At 31.9% G+C, this 23,819-nt stretch overlaps 1 protein-coding gene and 1 long non-coding RNA gene across 2 annotated transcripts in view; both read left to right on the plus strand.

The window, feature by feature from the left end:
* LOC138126098 (uncharacterized) overlaps positions 1 to 23,819 on the plus strand; it is a 404,235-nt gene that overhangs the window by 14,913 nt on the left and 365,503 nt on the right. The gene's annotated exons all lie outside the window — the stretch shown is intronic.
* Positions 22,256 to 23,782, plus strand: LOC138127097 (uncharacterized). Its single transcript, XR_011158097.1, has 3 exons — positions 22,256 to 22,884; positions 22,925 to 23,292; positions 23,350 to 23,782. It is a non-coding gene; the product is annotated as an uncharacterized lncRNA (long non-coding RNA).

Raw genomic sequence — 23,819 nt, forward strand, 5'->3', positions numbered from 1 at the left:
AGAGTAAATGGAGATTGATGAAGCTGCAAATATTGCTTCCTTAAGTTGGCTGCCAAATAAATCCAGGAAAAGGTACGAATTCACATAAGAGTCGTTCACAAAATGCTTTGCTATGAAAAATGTGAACAAGTTCCAGAAAAGTCATGGTTTTTACGTTCGAGAGATCATAAAAATTCATAATTTATATAAGGAAAATTATTAATTTTACGTTCTGAAATAAAATATTGCATGTACATCTTGCTGGTTTGGTTATCCTAGGAATGTTAATGAAACTATTAAGTTTCGTAGTCAAGGGCAATCAATAAACAAATTTACATTTACATCTTTTGTCGTAGCGGCAGACATTTTTTAGCGAACAAACGTACATTATACATAGTACTACAGAGTTTAATCGATGATAAATTTTGCGTTTTTAAATTCTAGTTGCAAAAATGCAATACCAAACGCGCCATGTTAATTGATTCAAGTTGTTCAATATATCGTTGGTAGGCCTGCAGAATAAGTCATGGCACTTGTAATTCCATGCTAACCTTGTTTATTTAGTGAATTGACTTTTGTGTTTTTAATTGTTGTAAACTGCTGAGATAATTCGATAAAGATAAGATAAATTTTTACGAGTAGTTCTACTTTTCACCACGTATTATCCACGTAATGTACTCGTATCTTCGTGTCTTTAAAAAAACGAAAAATTTATCGTTTTAAGATAATCTGAGCGGATCTTATCGTTGGGCCACTCTGTATACATCGGAACCAATTTTGACCAATTTCGGTTCCTACACGTTCTACAAAGAGCAAAATGAGTTCAAAATGAGTTAATAAATGTCATTATGGAAAATCATAGAATAATTTGTGTGCCGCGTATTTGTTGAAAGTCAGAATGCACTCGAGCAATTTAGTAATTGCTAGAACGCGTTGAACATATTGAAATGAACGTGCGAAGATCGTTTTCATGTATGTTCCTATTTGTAATACTCCACCAATAATTACTTCCAAATAAATACAAACGCGAGCAGTATAACCAGCAACAGTTGTGAAGTGAAAAAAAAGTGCGATTGAAAACATAAAGCAATTCTCAGTAAATTTCCTTTTTTCACATCCTAAATAACATGGTGACCTTTTTTTCATTTTTACGTTTATTTGTCATAAACTATCAAAATTTAGAAGAGAATTCGATCTCTTTTATAAAATCTAAGTTTTTGCACAATTTTTTGTATTTGTCCTCTAGTTTGTTATAGAGTGATTAGCATGTCTCCTTTCATGTTTCAGGAATAAAATATGCTGTCAACACAAGACGGGTGGAAATTGTCTGCGAAATTTCTCTGTAGATCATCATTCAGTTTTGTTATGAATAGGCAGTTGTTTGAGGAAAGTGTCGCATTTTCAAGCAGAAAAAAAGAGCGTTTCACGAAAACAAATTTGTATGAATCAATTTGTTCCATTCATCCCAGAAAGAAAATTTGAAATTCACATTTGACAGACGATGGAAATAATCTCTAACAAATCGTACTATACTTCTAGGAAGTGTACTACATGCATTTTTAAAAGAATCGACCAAAATGGTTTAACATTAGCCTGAGCTGCACTTTCCTTTAGATAATATTTTAATTTATATCATCAAGTTACTTATGTGTTAAGTATTATGAAGAAAATGACCATAACTAACATTATTTGGATTAAAATGATAAAAAAAAGAGAATCTAAAACATTTAAGTGTCTCCTCATATCAGGTTTTTCTAATTTTTAATATAGAAGTTTGTCTAATAATTTTATTTATTTATCAATTTCTCTTCAAAGTCGTAGAAAAACTTGGCATGTCATCAATGAACTAAGCATTTTTGTTTTTGTCCCTGAATTTTTCTCTTGTATTTAAAAGTTATTTTATTTATTTCAGGGCTATATTTTTTATTAGATCATTCATTATACAGGGTGTGCCAAAATTGGCGTACAAACTACTTACTACCTTACCGAGGATTTTTAAATATAAATGAAAAAAATATGGAAAAAATGTTTCCGACAAAAAAATGTAAACAAAGATATATTCGTACATCATTACCTTGCAATGTTACCGTATGGATTTAAAATAATTTTTCGATTTCCAAAGCTTCTAAATTCTCTATTATGCAGCACTAGATTAGAGGTAGCTTTCATCACAATTTCATACATATATTTCAAAATAGTTGACCTGTTAAGTGCTACTTTCAAAGACCGACAAATCAGCAAATAAGTCCAATAGAATTTTTTCAACATTTTTCTGACGTTTGCGGTAATCTCTTCTACACTGTAGTGCACCGTTAGTACGCCATTTTTGGGACACCCTGATGTATAATAAAAATTAGATTTTGCTCCTTGTTGCAGTGAAAATAATTATTTTGTGTTATTTATTGTGCAAGAATAATCTTTACCTATTACGCTTGTTTCCAAGTACGAGACTGGAGATAATTAATTCCAGGCCGAGGTTTCCGCTTAATTTTTTGTTGTGCCCAACGAATTGTTGGTAATTAAATAGGACTTAGATTAGGGTTAACACTAGACACCTCTAAATTTGTCCCTTTCAGTCGGGGATTTATTTGGTTAGGACAAAAACCCAGAAGCTACAGCTAATTTTGTAATGCAACTTATCCATCTAATTAGATTTACCGATTTATCTACTGGACTGTTTGTTCAACCACATATACAGAACATTAATGTTTCCATTAGCCCTTTATAAATATTAATGTTTGGAATCTCTGCAAAATGCATTAAATCCTGTTTAATTGGGTGCGAATCTGAATTTAACTTTGTAATTATTAGTGTTGACAGCGAAAAAATAAATAAAATCAAGACGAGCGTCGAATAAAACTCGGAATATTTGTCACGAAAACTTTTTTATTTCCTTAGATTAAAATTTTGATTAAGTCAAATTTGAATATATAAAACCCGGCCAAGTTTATTACGAGATAACTTTCAAGTGAGTTTCCGTAGAGTTTCGGTTCTTTTAACTCGGCAACTCTACTCAATTTCTTATTTCATATACAGCAACATCAGATAAACTCTTTTAATGAGAAAAACCTACTTTAAGCTTTGATAAACTGCCGAGCTTGAGGGTTAAGTAGTTGTGAAACTGTAGGATTATTTATTTTTTAATTATTTCGGGTTTCCTAACAGATTGATTTCGTCCTTGCAAAAAAAAATTAGTTCTTAAAAATTCACTAACTAATGTCTGTTTAAAAAAACATTATTTGAACAGAGTTTTAGGGTTTACAGTTTACTCATTTACACCTTCGGAGCTATATTTACATATAGTGTGGTGATAAAATAAGGAACAAAATTTATAATAGCGTTATCTGATATTTTTAAGAAAATCGCTCGAATAGATCGATTTTATTTCGAAAAATTCCATCATGTGACGTGCAACTTGTTTAAATAACGTCATTGATTTTTACACAATGACGTCATCACCAATTTTTTTAAATGACAACCCCCACTTTTTCTTCTTCTCTTTCTCATAGACCTTCCTACTAGCTAAACGATGAATGAAAAAAAAATGTTACTTACATAACATTTTTTTGAGAAAACCACAAATTTTACTTCAAATATTTAATTTAATTTTTACTGTAAAAATTTTAATTGAGTTCGAACAATAAAATTTAACGCTAATGTTGAAGTAGTGTCAGGGCTGATTTGTTCCATTTCAGCGCGAATTCTCTGCCGTAAATGTTCTAAATTATTTGGTCTATTAAAATAAACCCTCGATCTTAAATATCCAAATTGAAAATAGTATATTAAAATATAAGTTGCAGAAGGCATCTATTCAAGCACGCATTTGAACAAATGAGTGCTTTGAAGGACTTTCTGCAACGAGTCTTTTATACTATTTTTTCCATTCTGCCGCTTTATACCATTTTATAAATAAAAAAAATTAAAATTTTAAATGTAGGGAATTTTGCGGTGGTAGGTGACATTTTTTATGTGGCATAATTTTAGCCGGCTGTGAAAAAATTTTATTTAAAATGTCAATTTTTTTTTATTTTCGCATTTGATGTTTGAAAATGAATGCTGAAGAAAGTTTATCACTAACGCCGCCGCAAATTAGGCAAAAGACGTTAGAAAATTTACTGCCGGAGAAGTCGAAATCCCAGAATTTTACGTTGAAAAGTAAATACAATTTTTTGAAGTAAAATTTGTCATTTTCTCAAAAAATTGTTATGTAAGGCAAAAAATGTTTTAATTCGTGATTTAGGTAGTAGGGAGGTCTATCAAAAAGACAAGAAAAAAGTGGGGGTTGTCATTTAAAAAAACCAATGATGACGTGATTGTGCAAAAATACATGAGATCAAAAGTAAAATTTTTATGCCATAAGCTGACTAATTGAAAAATAAAGTTAACCTGTCCGAGCGTTTTGCTTGAAAACATTAAATAAGGCAGTTATAAATTTTGTTCCTTACTTTATCACCACACTGTATAATGTATGTGTATATCAAAATTATGTGATTATTTAACGATAAATCAAATTTATTGTTTATTATCGTTGTTAAAATCATATTCAGCATAGGTGCTGGATTTTATGAAATGGTTATTCTGACTAATTGTTTTAATTTCATTTATTACTCCACTGATTCTACCCTTATTACCCTAAAGCGATATAAATTGTTGAACATTTAATTTATCGTAATTACATACAATAAAATTTATATGTAGGTGTAAATTCAAGTACATTGGGTGATATGCATAAAAGTTAGCATTTGCTTAAAGTAAAGGCATTTAGTAAAAGCAAATGCTTTAAAGTAAAAGGTATAAGTAGAAGTATTTACTTAACTTCGCATAAGATTTTACTTTTGCTATTAAGCAAATGCTACCAAATTTTCCGGCAAATGCCATTTTTATTTTAAAACTTTAATCGTCAGTACTATTGCGAGAAAAAAAAAGTGAGACATCAACATCACTGTCTTGACTTTTAATGTGAAATGACCCTTATCTGTTTCTAACCCTACTTTGAATTGATTGACGTTGTCATTAAGTATTATAAGTTGTAGGGAATGAGTGTAAGTAAGCACGTAGTGAATATTTATTTAATGCAAAGTCCCAATCAAAATTTACCTTTATCAAAAAAAAAGGGCACTTGGGAAAGGAAAATAGGAGTATAATAGTATATTTCAAACCAAGGTAAGAAAGTGCTTTCTTGCAGACCGTAGGCAAAGATTATAAACCGAGCCGTAGGCGAGGTTTGTAAATGCCTAAGGTCTGCAAGGGCACTTTCTTAACAAGGTTTGAATACAATTTTTTTCCCTACCGGCACAACTTCGTTGAAAAAAGCCAAAAAAATATGGTTATATTCCGATTAAAACGAAAATTTTGAAAATTGAATAGTAGGCTGGGTTATTTGTTTAATTAACTTGTCATCGCATTTGAAGATTTGACGTTTGTTCGGAAATTTGAAATAAACAGGGTAAAGTAATCTACCTACCTAGCTTATCTGTTTATTTTCCAGATTATATGATTGATCTACCAACTTGCTTTATTGAATTGGCTTTCATTTATCAATAACTTATTTCACTTTTGACACTTTTAACATTTGTATTTTGGTACAGTTTTACCATAAACACTTCATGATTAACTTTCTTACCTTAGCGAGAAAGTTGAATTTTCTCACCTCAAATGAGGTATCCACAGCCTACATTTCTAACCCGTAGGGAAAAAAATAAATTTTTACACTGTCAGATACAATAGTGTCAAATTTCTATGACAATAATAAATGGCAAAATAACAATAAAGCTTGAACTACATCGAATTTTTAAAAACTGACAGAAGAGTGATGTCCCACTTTTTTGCTCGCAATAGCACATGACAAAAAGTCGACAGTCAGATTCACAGATCAAATTGTCAGCTTGATTTGATCGGATACATATAAAGTCAACAGTCAGATTAACAGATTCATTTAATCGGATAGATAGATTATATTCGTGAAATACAAAAACGGCATAAACAATAGTAAAACCAAAAATAGAAATGTGTTCATTGGATTCCGACGATTTATCCATCAATTGAGAAATGAACGGCTTACCGGAACGTAAAAGGTCCGAGGATAAACAAGGAAGATTTTTAAATTTGTTGAAAAAATGGCCGGTGGTATTAAATAAGCCTGAAATTCCTCCAGTGAAAGAAAAAAAAAGAAATTTTTGGCGAAGAAATTACAAACGTCAAAATTTCAAAATAGATAAACAATATTAAAACCGAGACAGTGCTCTGATGAATTCCACCATCTTCGCCAACTCCAACCTGGCAATAGAGAAAGTATTTATTAAAGAGTAATTTCTCACACATCTTTAAATACCTGAAAACCCGGTTCTCCCACAAATCGAAGATACGTTTCCATCTTCTGTATAGGAAATAGCACTTCACCTCGTGTTTCATTTTTTTCTTTTAACAAGGTTTACACAAGATATTCAACATTTTATTTCTCAAATCTATACATTGATTTGTAAATGTTTGTGGTAGAGATTTTTCGTGGTTTATAAACTTTAATTTCTTGGACTGACAGAACAAATTGAGCCATTTTGTCCAAAATTATTCACAACACTTTTTGCCACAACTGTCAAACATTTTGGTTCAAGCTAGTTGAATAGTGGGCCGTATGCATAAAGGCTAGTAAATGCTTTTACTAGCAATTTTTGAAGTAAATACTAGGTTTTATATGCATAAAAATAAGCAAATGCTTATACTTAAAAGTAATTACTAATGATTTAAGAATTTACTGATTTTCCAGTAAATACTTACATTGGTATGCATAACAGATAGCAACTACTTATACTTTGAAGTAAATACTTATAATTTTTCAAGTCTGGTAATTAACAACCTTAAAATAACTTTCGGTCTTCAATATGGCTGCGTTTGTGCAAATATGTGCGCCTGAAGATGAGCGGGAATCATTTTAATCGTGGTCTTGGTGTAGAACTTCTTGAGATTCATGATAACTTCTTGAGATTCATGATTATCATGATGATTTTCCTTATTTACAGTTATTTGACATCCCAGGAATTGAATTTTTGCAGAAAACTTCAGACGATTATATATATTTATCAATTTTTTTACCAGGAATTTTTTGAAATTCTGGATTTTTGCCGTCAGTCTCCAACAGTTTCAACATTTCTTCTTCTCATGGTTTCAACACTATTTTCTTATTTCCCCTTGCTTTCAAATCGGTTTTCTTCTTCAAATCAATTTTCAGGTCAGGTCAGGTAATTTTTTCTTTATTTGGTCAGGCGAAATTATTTTACCAAAATTTGATTCGAATACTTTTCTGCTTCACTTTTACTGTTGGAACTTGTGACTTATTCAGAAGTATTTTTTCTTCTTTTAGCAAAAAAAACAAACTCAATTTGAGATAGTACAGATTATTTAGTTTCTACTTCTGAATCGGACAACATTTTTCTTTCGTATTTTGGAAGCGACTAATACAAGCAAAATTATCAAAAACGACACTAAAAAATCCTTATCGCTGCAGCTGGATTCTAATCATTAAAGTTATATTTCTGATAAACAACTGAGTGAAGAAGACCGTAGTAAATACTACACCTTTGTAAGTACATACTCGGAAAATGGTAGTATGTACTTCAGATTTCCCTAGTAGGTACTTGTAAGTAGAAGTAAAATCTTATGCATACGAAATTAAGTATTTACTTTTACTTTGATCTTTTGCTACAAGTAAATACTTTTACTTATAGTTTATACTTGTAAGTTTTTACTAAACTTTATGCATACGACCCAGTAACTTGAAAAAATATAAGTCATTACTTATATTTTAAGCAAATACTCATTATTATGCATACCGTTTTAAGTAGTTACTGGAAAATTAAGCAAAACCTTAACCAAGTAAGTTAAAAAATTATTTAAGCAAATGCTATTAAGTAGTTACTAGGATTATGCATACGGATCTCAGCATTTGCTTAAAAATTGTAAGTAAAAGCATTTGCTAACTTTTATGCATATCACCCATTGTTTTGTTCCAGAATATCAATCGTGTGGCATAATTTTATTTCATTATCAAATTTCAAGTTTGTTTATCTTTCTTATCATTTAAAACTACGATACATACTAGTATACTGGGTTCTAAAAAAACGAAATACCTACAAGATTTTAGTGAAATTTTCATGAAATACCTTCATTACTACGAGAAGTGTGCCGTGTTATGTGCAGTCTTAGGACAGAATAGTCCCGGAGAAGTCGACCAGTACAACTTTGCGTAATACCCCGCTCACATACATATAAACACGATTCAGCTGGTTCGCTTTAAACAACAGGCAAACCAGCTGAATCGTGTTTATGTGCCAGCGAGGGATTACGCAAAGTTGTACTGGTCGACTGTCCGGTACTATTTTGTCCTAACATTGGTTATGTGTCATGCTCATGAGTCATGACAATATGTCTGTTTGGTTTTAATTCTGGATAATTTAAATGTTGCTAGCTACGTTGCCGAGGTGCTACAGTCGGTTGTAATTCCAAATTTTCAGGAGTCAAATAACCTTATCTTATAGCAAGATAACGCGTGCCCTCATTCAACATAAGATAAGATACCACAGGCTGACATCAGGATTAAGTCAATATTGTTAACATTATCTTTTAATGAAACTTAAGTTTGATTGATCAAAAAAAATTTAAAAAATCTAATGAATCACATAAGTTGTAAGTATTATCACCTGTTGTTTAATCGAACATTAGGACATTTATTAGTCTTATTGATTCTCTACCTTAAAATCGTCTCGACAGTTTTATTTGTTGAAATTTTATTTAACACAATTCAGACTCAGTAACTTAATCTTTTCAAGAAAAATAACTGCACCACTTTTTCACAATTACAAAGCGACACAAATTTATTACCCCGGCATTCTTGAAGACCCATTAGTTGTAACATCGCCTTTTTACTAGGTGCTGATGGATAGCTCAATAACTTTTAACATCACAGCGTTCGTGAAGTTCGAAACTTCATCGTAATCTTTTGCATTAATTTAAGCTTCAGAGATTTGACCACATTAAAATGGATAGGTGGGGACTGTTGCTGCTGGAACAGGTGATCAATTAGGATTCAGTTCTGAGCTTCTTCAAAAACTCGCATGCAACCACCATTTCCAGCAATTTTGCCAAATCAATAAAAGTACATATACCGGGTGTAGAATTGGTTTACGAGACATAGGATTTTACATGTAAAAATAAAGAGTTTCAATTATTGGCTCCCCTAACAATTTTATGGCAAAATAGTTAAAATGAAAGTTAGAGAGAATTAAAATTACTGTCTAATTTCAATCTTAGTTTTATTCTAACATCTTGTGGTACTGAAAGAAAGGCAAGAAAAGAGTTAACACAAAAATACTAAAAAGTACTTCTAGGCATGAATTTCTAATTCTTTCTTTAAATGGTATTATGGAGGATCTTCTTTAAGAAATTTCCAAGCAACATTTGCTTCAGGTTTCCCAGACCGACCAATTTCAGCCATAGAAACAATTCGAAGAATTGGAACATTTAATGGAAGATACCTTTTCATTCGTCCTGTAGTCCTGTACGAATTCATTTGAAGGGCAGATCAAAAGAAAATTAAATAATAGTGGAACCACCCGACAAATAATTTTAGAAGTCAAATTTCATTGCTAGTACTGCTTCTTAGTATTTTTGTCTTAACTCCTTTCTTGCTTTTCTTTCAGTACCACAAGGTGTTATACAGTACTTTTAATTCTCTCTAACTTTCATTTTAACCATTTTGCCATAAAATTATTAGGGGAGCCAATAATTGGATCTCCTTATTTTTACATGTAAAATCCTATGTCTCGTAAACCAATTCTACACCCGGTATGTATTTGGAACATGTGTTATTAATTTATATCAGATGCTGCAGTCTTTGTTATTGATTTTGTAAACGTAATATCGCAGTGGTTCGTTTCAATAAAAAATTCATACCAGTGTTCGTATTATTATGGCCGAAATGCGGGTTAAATTCAAGTTTATTACTTCGGAAAGGCAATATTAAGCGAAAACAAAAGGAGAGCGAAGAAAATTACGCCACGCCACAACACAAGAGATTTAGATCAATTTTAATAACAGTTATTCTAATTCTCAAATTTCCTGATCATCGGAGCTTTCGTGCTTTACATAATAAAACCAATGTCTTACCCCTCACTGCGTAAAACAAGCTTTGATTTGATCTGTTGTAACTCTCCCGCTTTGTTATTAATGTGGAAATCAAAATTGGAGGAACCGGCTTAACCGTTTTGTGCTATTCCATAGCAAATCACGTTTGTCCGCCGACTCTCATCCATTTTACATTAGACCCGCCGGCCTGTTACAAATGTTTCAAGAACACTGGGCGAGGGATAAGATCGCAGAGAAGTGCGGAATATTTTTAAGAAAGTGTATTACTGTCTTGATGGAAGGCGTTGAAATTCGCACAGATTTTAATCCGCAAATTCGACGACAAAACGGGCACGTCGTCCACATTTCCTGTTCGTTGACATAAATAAATGAGCATCTTTTAAACCTTTTGACGATTTTTGTCTCCCACTTTTCCCGCCGGATTTTCCGGCAATATTAAATTCAGGACTTTATCCGATTTTTCGTTGCGCTCAGATATTTCACACGAAATACAGGGCGAATATAAGGTGCTAGAATTTATGAGGTGATATGTAGAATGGATCATGAAATTCTAAAACGAAGCATATTTAAAAATATCGCGTAAAAATTTATTTCCCGGTTTCGTAAAAAAAAGTCTGAATAACTATACAGGGTGTAACAAAAAAAAGTGTATTTATTTTAACTGGTAATAGCACTCATCAATTACAACAACTTTTCTAAATAAAATTTCTCGGAATTTGCAAAATTGAATTGCCATTTGTCCCCCCTTTGTTTTGACGTGACGTTCACGTTGAATGCAATTTTATAAATCTGAACATTTTTTTAAACAGGAATCGCAAAAACTGAATTAAATGTTTTAATGTTCTGGTATATACAGGGTGTCCAACCTGTATTTTAGGTCTTATACCTATCTTTATTATCTACGGACCGATTTCTGTAAAATTCAACACATAGATCATTTAAACGGTGGAGATTAATCTCGCGTTACTCAAGTACCTCCAGTCTTAAAAATGCCATTTTAACTCTCTTTATTTGTGAATTAAAGCGTTTAAGATTTATACTAAACCGTAATAAACAACGCAACAACGCAAAAATTCGTGCCCTAAAAGTAGTCTTATTACAAGAAAAAGAAGAAAAACCGTGTCAATTTACGTATTCAATTTTTCGCAGAATTGTTCAATTGTTTCAAAGTAACGACTTGAATATCTCAAAAATTTTAACACATTTTTAACAAAATAATTTTTGTTTTCTTGAAGTAGAAACTATTAATTTGATTAAATTTGTTGTCTGGACACATGTTTTCTAACGAGTAACAACCGGACACTAGTTTTGTGTAGATTCAAATAAAATTAAATGTTTTAAAATTAAATTTTTTATTAATCGGGCATTTTATTACCAGTAATTTATTTTTCATTCACTAGAATATCTATTCTGGAATGATTATTGCTTACAATTATAGTGAACGTCTGTAAACTTTGCCGAAATCGAACAGTTGTTTTCTAGGTTAAAAATATCGCATCGTTACGTTTCTTTGATATTTCAGCGAAAAATCTGGTTACAAATGGCATCACGTTTGGCAATAAATCTGGTAAATGACCCATTCTTGCCAGTGTAAAATGTTGCTCTTGTTTATTTAAAAATTTTGTCCATTATCAGATAATAATAATACAATGCAGAATTACAATTCGAACGTCTAAAATTCATGAGGTATGATTTATTATAAAGTAGCGTTTGAGACCACAAATTGTCTACGCCCATACACTGAACGTTTAGGTGCATAGAATTCCGCTACGATATGACCGACAATTTGCAACGCCTGCTCTGATTTGTTTGCTTTTTGATCACATTGTATATTTACCGTTATTAGAACTACGCATTTTGAGATCATCATTATAATATGTGTAGATTGAACATTTTCACAAAAGCAAAATATTGTTTTTTGATGAAAAAAGTTATAGTTATTTAACTATCCAAGGCGGTAGGTGCGTTATTACGAGTATTACCTGAGACCGCTATGATCTAACACCTGTGGTGGTTATTAATTTTTTTGCAATATAGGAAGCAATAAAAACAAAATATATTTTTTAAATTCGAGAATGAAAGAATGAAATCCACGGTTGTCGGATGCGTTTGTAAATAATAAGTCGCGCATCCCCTAGCAACCGCTAAACGAGGCACAATTTTAATTGTAAATATTAAAAACCAAATTAAATCCAATTTTCAAGGATTCTTTTTTCTTAGTATAGTCGTGGAGAAAGTATAGTCTTCAACTCGCGTATAATGGCTATTATTCACTCGGATGATTCCACCACTCGCCGACGACTAGTGTTGGAATTTTCATTCTCTTGAATAATAGCCATCATTACACGCTCAATGAAGAATGTACTATTAGTGGCTTGTAGCCGGTTATGTATCTCAGTGATACTTCATGTAATAAAAAGTCAAATATTTTTCTTCTCCATAGCATTGAAATTTGCAACAAGAACAAAGTCTGTTTATGAACATTTGTTGCCAAAAATACCTAAAGAGGAATACAGTACATGTTACAAAACTTAAAAAAAAAGATTTGAAAACCAACTTTGGCGCTAAACATAGCTGTTGCTCTACAAACAGAATCAAGTAAACATGTGAAAATGACCGCGCGTGCAAAAACAAAATTTCAATTTATAATTTGTTCGTGACCAACAGTGACAACGAGTAGGTGAAAGCAGCATGCGAATGTGAGAGGAATATTGAAATACGCTCTAAATCTCAAATATGGCGGATGCGCCGGGAAATATTAGGAATAAACTTGTTGATATGTTTGTTGTTTGGCAAACTGGGTTCCATATGAAAACTGTGGTCTGTAAACTTCTTTGTTTTAATGAAAAAAAAACACATTTTACCATACCAACCTTTAGAATTACTTTTTTATTAACAGTGGTGAATGAGTCAAAAAATAATTACGAAATAAATTGTCGTAAATTTTACGTGAGTTATGTTAGGACGTTAGATATATACAATTTTCATTCTGTGGTATTCTGCATTTTAGTTATAATTCCGATGGACTAAGGGAATTTTGGAGCAAACCAAGCGTTACGGTTCAGGGGTTTGGTCTGTCAAGTGTGTGAAAAACTTGAGGTTTGTCTTTCTCATTTTTGATACGATCCAAGAATGTAAGTTATGGATAAAAGGAACTCTTCAACATGTTACAAAAATATAATATTTCTAATACAATGATAAATTGATAATAGTACATACATAGGACATACCGTTCGATCATTTAGATTATAAATTAGAGTAGGCGGGATTTTTTTATACGATTGTCCAGAAATTACCTAACTGATTGAATAAATGTGAGGTATGGTTAACATTGTGGCGTTTATGGTTCTCATATTGAATCGTTTTAATTTAAAGGAAATGAAAGCAATAAAGAATAATGTAGTTTTATTGAGAATTACAGAAAGTATTCAAAGTGTTATCCCCCAGCTTCACTGCAACTGTTAACCCTCCGTTGCATATTTTCAAATGCATTTTCCAACATCTGAACGGTTATAGCGTTGCATGCATTAAAAATTGCCTAGAAATAATCTAAATTAGAAATTTAGATTATTCAAAAACGACTGACAGTATCTTATTCACGTAGGAAAATCTCGTGGGAGCAGCTCTTGAACGACGGTAATTTTATAGGAATGAAGATTTAAATCTTGTTTTAATATTTTGTGACAAGTTCCATATGAGAGGTCCATCTCTTGGGCTAACCTGCGGAGAATTTTTTAAGGAGACTCCTCCATTCTTGCTGCACTATCTGCCACAATCTCAGGAGTTCTTTTTTTGGGCGCTCCGTTACCGGCTTTTCAACCAACAATTTCAACATTATAAAATGTTGCCATACATTTATAAATTTGTTGGACAAATTTTTGGTAATCTACAGGACAATTAGGGAATGCGTTTTGAAAATCATTAACGCAGTACTCTACAGAATACATCCATTCGCCATTCTCTTGTTGTTCAGTGAGAAAATTTTTATGTTCTAAATCAAACATTTTGAAACGTCACTTTGACAATTCAAATTTTAAGTCAAATTGTCAACAGTTAGTAGTGCCAACCTAATTTAAAATTCACAGCCCGCTCTAATTTATAATTTAAATGATCGCACGGTATGCACAAAAGCATATAATGTATTATTATATAAACATTTTGTCCGTTATTTTAAACATATTGAATTGAATAGTAGTATGTTATACGCCAAGGTCGAGAAGACATTTTTTTAAGCCGAGGTAGGGGAATAAAGAAGCGAGGCTTAAAATTGTCTTCTCTAGCGTGGTGTATATATTATTTTTTTCACTACTAGATCCGTTAAAACCCTTTCTAATAATAATTATTAATTAAATTTGTTTGTCCGATGCGACGATCCGAGTTCTCATTTTTCAACGGTTGCTATGAAAATTGAAAATCGTCTGTCTACGTTAACCAATAAAATCAAAGAAAATCTTTCGTTGCTAGGTGACGGCTGCTCATTATTGACTACTGGTTAATAATAAAAAATTATTAACCTAGGGAGAGAAATTCTACTTCTGGGGTCGATTCAAGTCTCAATAATGACGCCTTCTAAGACTAGTAGTGAAAAAAATAATTTAATTAATAATTATTTAAAAGAGTGCCGTGACAACTGTCTAAATGTCAATAAATTCGCTCTCTAATAAAAACGCGCCAAATGTTGTTGCAAGTGCAATCCAATGGTGCTACAGAAGTTAGAAAACGCAAAAAATGGACTATGGAAATGAATATTTTCATTATACGGGAATATTTTCGGATCACGAAACTACAGGATGTTGTGAGTACTTACAGGCTTGATTTATTTAAAGCGTTCCAAAGTAAGTACCCCCAGTTTCCTGTTACTATTCAAAATTTAGCTGACCAGAGGAGAGCCATTATGAAGAAAAACTATATCCCTTCGGCAATTTTAGAAAAGATCAAAAATGATGTAAAGTTAGAATTGTCAATTAATTATTCAGACAATAATGAAGTTTCTAATAATTTACTCCAAAATTCTGTTGAACCGCAAAGTTTACAAAGTTTATCTAATCATAATGACTCTTTCTGTCCAATTCTCGATTCACCAAACACCATACAAACAGACATACATAATTTAGACTTGAGTTATAATGATATACATGTTATTAATAATAGTTATTTACACAATTAGTGGGATAAAAGCAATATTACAGGATTCGAGTGTGAAGATTGCAGATGACGAGGGCGTTAGCCCGAGTTCATCTGTAATCACAGGAGTTTCCTGTAATATGCTTTAGCCCACGTGTTATGTACAAAATTTTATCTAAGACCGCCCCGAATTAAAAAAAAAAGGTAAATCTTATTTATTTCCGCCAGTTTCATTACACCACTCAGTGGAATAATGACTTACTTATCCCACTGAGTGGGGTAATGAAGGTCATTTATCCCACTGAGTGGAGTAATGAAATGCGTCCGGTAATGAAGTTCCTTATTCCACTCAAATGAGTGGGATAAGTGTCATTTATCCCACGGGATTAGATAAAAATTTTTACTACCATCAAAATTTTAAAGAACAAATTGAAGATACATTTAATAGAACTCTGAACGAATTTGAACATATAGAACCATTTAATAGACCACTATTACCTAAACAACAAAGCTCCAAAAAATTCTTTGCAATGATTGAAATTTTAAATCAATTCATTTTACCTAAATTTGTAAATAACACGACAAGTTTTAAAAAATTACACAGTATTATATATAGTGGAGCTTTAACAATTATCAGATTAAATGGATCAAAAGAAATTGGCCAGACAAATAATATAAAAACGAAAGAATTACCAAAATGGGAACAAAGACTAAAATAATATCAGACGAGATTTAGGTAGAATAACTCAATATTTAAAGGGTATAAATTCTAATCATCTAAATAATTGTATTCAATCCATTTTAAATAACAACCGAATACATTGTTTAAAATATAATGAATATAATAAAACATTAATAGAAATCAAAGACACTTTATTACAGAAGTTAAATATTTATTCTAAACGACTCAAAAGATATAAAAATAATAAACAACGGAAATTTGAAAACAAACTATTTAGAAATAATGAGAAGTTGTTTTACAAAAATTTAACACATAATAAAACTCAAACTAATAATGGTACACCAAATATAAACGAAATTAAAGAATTCTGGTCAAACATATGGTCAAATGAAGTTTAATTTAATAATCAGGCAGAATGGATTCCTCATTTAGAAAATGATATACCAGATAGTAATAATCGACATCATATTCAAATTAGCCTGGAAATTTTAGTTAAAAATATTAATAGTTCACATAATTGGAAATCCTCTAGAGGTGACCAAATTCATATCTTTAGGTTAAAAAAATTTACTTGTATTCATAAATGCTTACTTGATCACTTTAACGGATTTATTAGGGAACCTAACACATTTCCAGAGTTTTTGGCCCATGGTATAACATATCTGAAACCAAAAGATTCCGATACTAAGAATCCATCAAAATATAGGCCAATCACATGTCTACCTACAATTTATAAAATTATGACATCATGCATTAAAGTAATAATTTACGACCATTGTCAAAAATTAAATATACTTAATGAAGAACAAAAAGGTTGTGTTAAAGAGTGTTTTGGTTGTAAAGAACAACTCATAATAGATACGGTAATAATGGAACAAGCTAGAAAAAATAATAGAAATATTTATACCGCATTCATAGACTATAAAAAAGCCTATGATTCAGTACCACATTCATGGTTAATTAAAATTCTTAAAATTTATAAAATTAATTTAGATTTGATTAACTTTTTATCTCATGTTATGACATTTTGGAGAACTACTTTAAATTTATCAATAAACAATAATAAATTAAAATCCGAGCCTATTCAAATTAAACGGGGAATTTATCAAGGAGATTCTTTAAGTCCTTTATGGTTTTGTCTAGCCATTAATCCTTTGACAAATCTATTAAATAGCACTGGATATGGTTTCAATATTAGACTTAATAATACCACACTATCCAAATTAAATCACCTTCTTTATATGGATGACATAAAACTTTATGCATCAAAAAAGAATCACATTTTATCTTTACTAACAATAACTGAAAATTTCTCAAATGATATTGGGATGAGTTTTGGTATTGATAAGTGTAAAATGCAATCAATATGTCGCGGTCATTACGAACATTTAGAATATATAACTCAAGAAGGAGAAATCATTAAAAATTTAAATAAAGGAGAATTTTATAAATATTTAGGTATTAATCAATCAAATCATATTCAACACTCAATTATAAAAGAAAATTTAGAAAAGCAATTTTATTTAAGAATTAAATCTATTTTAAAATCAAAATTAAACGGTAATAATTTAATTAAAGCAGTTAATACATATGCTGTTCCATTACTGACCTATTCTTTCGGTGTTATAAAATGGTCCAAAACTAATTTACAGAACATAAACATTAAAACTAGAGTTCTTTTTACCAAATTTAGTAAACACCATCCTAAATCTGCTATTGAAAGATTTAATTTACCACGCGAAAACGGTGGTAGGGGTTTTTCAAATCTAGAAATACTGCTAAAAAATCAAATTGCTTCACTAAAAAATTATTTCCTCAATAGGGCTCGTGATAACACCTTTTTCAATGCTTTGGTTTCAGCCGATAAAGGCTACACACCTTTAAATTTAAGTGATAATATAATTTCAGACATTGTTAAGCCAAATATACCTGACACAATAGCAAATTTAAAACAGAAGTCTTTACATGGGAGATACTTTAAAGAACTGGAACAACCAGAAGTTAATATTCAGGCCTCTCATGCATGGCTTAAGAAATCAAACATTCACCCTGAGACGGAAGGTTTTATATTTGCAATACAAGATCGTGTAATAAATACAAGAAATTATAAAAAACACATATGCGGTTTAAAATCGATAATTGATAAATGTAGGATTTGCGGAACTGAAGGGGAAACAATTGAACACATCATTTCTTCTTGCACCGTTTTGGCTCAAAGCGAATATAAAAAACGTCACGATATATTCGCTAAAATTATACACATGAATTTAGCTGTTAAATTCAATTTATTAAAGAATACACAACCACATTATAGTTATACACCAGAAAGTTGTTTGGAAAACGACAGTTACAAGTTATATTTTGATAGAACAATTTTAACTGACATTCATATTAAGCATAACAGACCAGACATTATAATTTTAAATAAACAACAAAAGCAAGCATATCTTTTAGATATAGCTGTTCCAAATTCACATAATATAACACAGACATATAACACAAAAATTAATAAATATTTAGAGCTGTCCGTCGCTATGAGAAATCTTTGGTGTTTAGAAAAAATTTCGATTTTACCACTTGTAATTTCAGCAACGGGAATAGTACCGCAATCTCTTTTTAAAAATTTAAAAATTCTGGATTTAAATAACACATTGGTAGTTGAAATTCAAAAAGGTATATTATTATACTCATGTCACATCGTGAGGAAGTTCCTTAACATTGACACAGAACATAATACACAACAAAGTCAAAATGCGGAAGCGAGACGCCGGTAATTATGTTGATAAGCACTGCACTATTACTTGATAGTAATATCCGTAATAGTGTATGTACTCCGGCAAAATTGCCGTGCCGCCGGGTGGAGGTGGGATAGTAAATTATTAGAAAGGGTTTTAACGTATCTGGTAGTGAAAAAAATAATACAGGCTGTTTTATTTATTACCCGATTTCAATGAACAAAAAAATCGAAGATATGGTTTTTCAAACGCTACAAAACAGGCATAAAAATTTTTTTTTGTGTTATCTTCAATAACTAACGATAGTCAACTTTTTTTTTTAAATTGACACATGTATTTTTTTAGGCTTGGCCTGGTAAGGTTTTTTTTCTAAATCTCATGATGTATTGAAAGTTATCATTTGGTTCATAGCTAACTGAAAAAAAAAAACAATTTTTTGTGGTTCAGCATATTATAAAATTTCGAGTAAAATTTTTAAGAGTGCCGTGAAAAACAATCGGAATCCAAATACTGTAACGGTCCGAATAGGTTCGATAAATTAAGAATTTTAATTTTAATATAATTTCAACGAAATATTTTAAATACCGTTCATTTGCCACGGAAATGCTGGTCAGTGGTAAATTTTATTGTGCTTTGTCCACAAGAGTGGCACCACACTCCTTAAGTGAAATCTGCCAACCTTTCTTTGCAAATGCAGGTATAGTCCTACAGAAACTCTAGTGGAATTCGACTTTGGTTGTAAATTTATGTTTGTCACTTGAAAAATATAATTTTATGGTGCAGCAATAATCCTACTGATAAATGCTAATGAGGGTTGTCAGTTTTGGGTTCGCAATGTTAGCTTCAGGCGGGGATGTTACAGGTAGTGGTAGTTGTATTTATGACAACGGTTATTACTTGATAATAAAATCTTACTCCTCGGTTGTTGTTGTTAAATTTACAACCAAAGCCGAATTCCACTAGAGTTTCTGTAGGACTATACGCGTCCGGGGCAAACCGTAGCCCAAGGGGAACAAGTGTTCAGGGGAAAGGAAGCGTTGCAATAAATTACATGTTCGACAATTTGGGTGGTCCAGTTAAAATCAGGGGAGAATTGAATTAATGAATTTGATGTTAGCAGGTTTCAAATTGAGAGAACCACAAAATTAATGTTCATTAGGTTAATTTACTTTTTTTAGCATTCTCAAATTTGTGGCATATTTGTAATTAAAGGGCGAGAATTAGCAGATCAACGGAATTTAGTTGCATGACATGACACTTACGTAACAGCGTTTCAAGCCCAATTTAGGTTTCAAAATAATGTTAATTTGTTTCATTTTTATTCTGTTTGTTTCGTTTTAATTCTGTTTGTTTTATTTTAATTCTGTTTGTTCCATTTTTATTCTGTTTGTTTTAATTTAATTCTGTTTGTTTCAATTTAATTCTGTTTAATTTTTGGTGCTGATTTTTATTATTGTATAGAGTCGGTAATTCAGTGTTCCTGTTTAATTCTGATTGATCCATTTTTTAATTGTGTTTGTTTCTTGATGTTGAGGTTTATTATTGTACAGAGTCAGTAATTTTGTGTTCTTTTTCAGGGTTCTAATTCAACAACAAATTTGTACATTCGGTCTGGTCCTAACAAAAATCTAAATTTAATCATTTAAAACACGACCTGCTGTATAATAACCGGCCTGTTGATTTCATTAAAAAAGCATTGCGAAAATGTTTCCGAGAAAGAGCCAATTTTCGCCGATGAGGGCGCCACAGTACGGGCGCTTCTAAAGAATAAAAATGCGGAAAAATATGTTTAGACATGATTTTAGAGTTAAGATTGAGCATAGTAAGTTCATATTTTCTTTCTAAAACAATACCGAATACAACTGTATTTTTTAATTTTTGATTTTAAATTCGAATGTCGTTTGAACGAGAAAAACTCGGTGACAAAAACTTAAGATGAATAATATCCCAAAAAGCGCCCGTACACTAGCGCTCTGCGGGGATCACTCAAATTACACTTTTGAACAGGCCGGTTATAATACAGCAGGTCGTGATTTAAAATAATAGTGGAAAAACGGAAACTGTAATTTCAAAAGTTCTAGAGATTTAGAAATGGTGTCGCGATCGGCGTAAAGTAGAACGGAGCTGATTGGTCACTTTGGTCAAGTAAGGGTTGCGAAAGTGGGGTTCGTCAGAAATGAGAAAACCAAACGCGGAACGGGAAAAGGGGGCTTTTTGATTCACGCGGGGTCTGATCTCCAAAGTAGCCGGAGGTACGTTCAGTACTTCCAGCAGCCATTTTGTGACCACGTTCTTTACATTTACAAGGTAAATTATTTCTCTAATTCCTGTACATTATTTGTAGTCGTGATTTAATTAGTCAAACAGCATTTAGTTCTTTATCGTTCTAAAGTAAAGATTATATTATTTTCTTTGAGCTTTTGATGACCACGTGGCTCTTTAGAATCTTGAGTTAAATTCTTTATCGCGAAGTATGTGGTCTTCTTGCATTTACCGATTGCGAAAACGTGCTCTCGACAAGTTTAAATCATTTAAAAAAAAGGGGGACATCTTAATTCATTATTCGCCGCTTTGGGACTTTCCTTCGCTTGGGGGAAGCTGCCGTCAGTGTCCATCGTTCTCAATTAGCTGTTGGTCCGGCGTAGAGCACAAAGAGCCATCGCCACATTTAGGTGGATAGTGACCCTTTAGGTACAGCTGACACGTGAAGAGAGGTACCCTTGTAAGTCTGTTAGAACCTTTTTCCCTTTTATTTTACCCTTTATTGGACCAGGCTAGACTGAGAGGTTCCAGGGCATCGCGTCGGGTTCAATTTAATTGGGGAAATCATTCAAATCTAATCCGGATCACATAGTTCGCATCTCAAACTCGTATAATGCTGTTCGCGCCATAAACTCCTATATTTGCCCAGCTTAGTCATTAATTCATGAGTCAGATCTCAATTCGAGGGCCGCGAGTCAAATCTCATTGGGTCAAATTTCCACCAACTTCTGTTACTAAAGTCATTTATTTATTTCTATCATTTGTTGGGACCAAACGCCACCATACTCGATTAATTGTTAAATAAAATTTAAGTGAAGTGTGCTCAATCGTTTTAATTCTATTTTTGAAAAACCTTCGGAAGGTACGGCCTCTCGTTAGAACCTAATTAAGCTAAATAAAAAATAAAACACAACGTAGGCTCCATAAATATTTCTTTCTCATTATTTTTGTTTCGTATTTTTCCGCAAAAAATTTCATCCGAGGGAATGCGGCAACCAACAATACACCAAATGAGGGAAAAAAATCATCGAGGGAAAGTCGAGGAAGTCGAAACGTTTCAATACGATAAATGTCATCTATTTTTATGTCATCTGCTTTTTTAAACTTTTTTTATTATAAGTATAAGTATAAAATAACAACATTGTCAGTCATGCAGGATAGCAGTCATTTGACTATTATTTTATGTTCGAGTGTAATAATAATCGTAATTAGTCAAAAACAAAAAGTTAATAGAAAAAAAATAGTTATTTAAGATATAAGTGTAAAAAGTTATCCTTTATTGCACGAACGGGTTTAAAATACGGCCGAGGTACGAGGGAGTATTTTAAAGAATGTGAGTGCAACAAAAGAACTTTTTACACGTATGTCTTACAACATTTTATCTACGATCATAACCTTTTACTTTTAGTAATTATTTTATTTGTGATTTTTTAAATTGTGACAATGTGACAACTACATCAGCGTGCGTTGATCGCCACGTGCTACCTGCGTTGTTTAGCACCCAGTTTGTAAACAAAGCGTACGAATTTAAGACGCCATTTGTAAAGTGGAAACAAATTTTTGAAAAAATGTGTGAAAACAATGAAGAAAATATTCCCCCGGAAGTATTTGAAGCTGCACGTAAAGCTACTTTAAATTTACTACCCCAAAAGTCTCGCCAACAGTACGAACTGGTGTTCAAGAAGGAACAAGGTCGAAATGAATGTAACGAAAAATGTGTGTCTAGCTTATTTTGCTGACAGGGCTAAACATGTAAAACCATCAAGTCTTTGGTCGGAATACTCTATGGTAAAGTCTTGGCTGCTGATAAAAAAAAACATCGACCTTAAACATTTTTTTAAATTAACTGCGTTTATGAAACGGCAATCGGCAGGCTATCAATGTAAGAAGTCTAAAGTATTCAGCAAGGACCAAATTTACAAATTTATTAATGAAGCACCAGATGAAACATACTTGATGATGAAGGTAAATAACTTCAATTAATTATAATATTCTAAAACTGCAGGTCGTGTCTATTTTTGGAATTGCAGGCGCGTGTAGAAGGGAAGAGTTTCTCAAGATGAGCACTAAAGATATAGAAGACACTGGTTCTATCTTAGTAGTGAAAATACCTGACACGAAAACCAATAAACCCCGAACTTTTGTCATTGATGGAAGAGATCATGACATCAAAAATATGGTTGAAATTTATAGAAGATATGTCTCCCTTAGACCTTCACATACAAAACATGACGGATTATTTGTTTTTTATCGAAATGGAAAATGTTCCACCCAACCAGTCGGGATTAATACCTTTTGAAAAATACCTAGTGACATTGCTAAATATCTTGGCTTGACAAATCCACATGAGTATAGTGGTCACACTTTTAGAAGGTAATTATTATAAACTCGTATATTATACACTCATATATTATTTACTATTATCATTAGATCCTCTGCCACCATCCTTGTCGATGCTGGAGGAGACATATTATCTCTAAAGAGGCATGGAGGATGGAAGAGTACGACCGTGGCAGAGTCGTATGTGGAGGAATCCATAGCAAATAAGATTTCCATTTCCAATAAAATTTTGGGGATAGGAGAAAATCAGCCTAGTACTTCTTCTACTACTCATGCGGAAAATGAAATGGGTACATCTTCTCAACTGCCAAGCACTGCCAAATCCTCACAGCCTCAAGTACCAAACTCTTTACCGAAGATTATTGTTAAAAATTGCACCAACTGTAAAGTGGATGTACATATAGGGAAGAATTAATTCTTTTAATAGTAAATATGTATCTATGTTTTGTTAATACCAACACTCTGTATATTAAATCACTGATCTCTAGAGGTCAGTGATATTAAATAAATATAAAAATCGTTATTACAGATTTCTTCTTTTTTGACATAATCGTGCACTA

Source organism: Tenebrio molitor, chromosome 3, assembly GCF_963966145.1.
Source record: "Tenebrio molitor chromosome 3, icTenMoli1.1, whole genome shotgun sequence".
NCBI classification, from domain to species: Eukaryota; Metazoa; Arthropoda; class Insecta; order Coleoptera; family Tenebrionidae; genus Tenebrio; species Tenebrio molitor.